General features: G+C 33.2%; 1 long non-coding RNA gene across 2 annotated transcripts in view; it reads right to left on the bottom strand.

Moving 5' to 3' along the window:
- LOC109586340 (uncharacterized) overlaps positions 1-719 on the bottom strand; it is a 7,985-nt gene extending 7,266 nt beyond the window's left edge. For both annotated transcript variants that reach the window (XR_002186957.1, XR_002186958.1), the window contains exon 1: positions 521-719. This is a non-coding gene — a long non-coding RNA (uncharacterized LOC109586340). The remainder of the gene's footprint in view (positions 1-520) is intronic.
- Positions 720-1,105: the final 386 nt, after the last annotated feature.

The raw sequence follows: 1,105 nt of genomic DNA, 5'->3' as shown, positions 1-1,105 counted from the left end.
AACAGTGCAAAAATAAACCCAATTTATGCACTGTTAATATTAAAGTGGGACTTATTATTATTACTATTATTATTACTATTATTAAATTATTATTATTATGTAATAAAATTCATAAAAATAGTGGCCCAAGACACAAAACACTAGAGATACAATAGGGAGACAAAAAAAGTACAAACAAAGAAGAACAAAACAAAAAGGCAAAAATAAATATTAACAATATTATTAAGATTGATAGTCATATCACTACTTCACCAATGATATTAGACAACTTATAAAGCATAACTTGAGTCACAACTACATTTGAACACTAAACAAATATCATCATTATCAACTACTAATATATTACTATAAGCTACTACATAAATACACATACAAACAAGCATACATTCACAAACATGTACGTTATCAGAAAACCAGCTCAAAAATTACGTGGCAAAATTATAATATTTACAGTCAAAGGTAAATATGGCCGTCATTGCCATGTAGAGTTAAAAGTTGAAAACAAAAAGTTATGACTTACTATTGAATGACTGAAAAACAGATTCAACTTGAAATCGTTCAGAAAGCAGCCTCTTCACCACATAGAGGTGAGTTAATAAGAGCCAGCTGTAATTGTACATGAAGTAGTAACACACAGGTGGAACTAGGTGGAAAAGTGGACTGATGTTATCACAAACCAAATAGAACGCCACAAAATTAAAAGTTAGGAATAGTGGACTGGTGCTTAAGAGATGTTATCACATACTAAATAGAAGGCCACAACATTAAAAGTTTAAAACAAAAAGTTTTGACTTACTATGCAATGAATGATGGTCCCGAGAAACAGCCTCGACTCGAAAACCTTCTCCTTCTGTTCACCACGCCGCTATACTAATTGAATACCTTTGACGGAAGCAGCAGAGACAGCAGGACATCTGTTAGGCCTATTTACAGGAGTCCTTCTAGTCGGAGTGCTCCTCAATCATTTGTTCGTTGCACCGTTGTTTGCCTTCCCTAATTCTGCCATGATTCATCACGTGATGCCAAGGAATGTAGGTTATGCAATTGAACATTGTAATTAGATAAAGGTCAACCATGCATAATCATAATATTATGTTATCCACGC

Source organism: Amphimedon queenslandica, unplaced genomic scaffold, assembly GCF_000090795.2.
Source record: "Amphimedon queenslandica unplaced genomic scaffold, v1.1 AMPQUscaffold_12895, whole genome shotgun sequence".
NCBI lineage: Eukaryota > Metazoa > Porifera > Demospongiae > Haplosclerida > Niphatidae > Amphimedon > Amphimedon queenslandica.
This window is presented reverse-complemented; position numbering and strand designations above follow the sequence as displayed.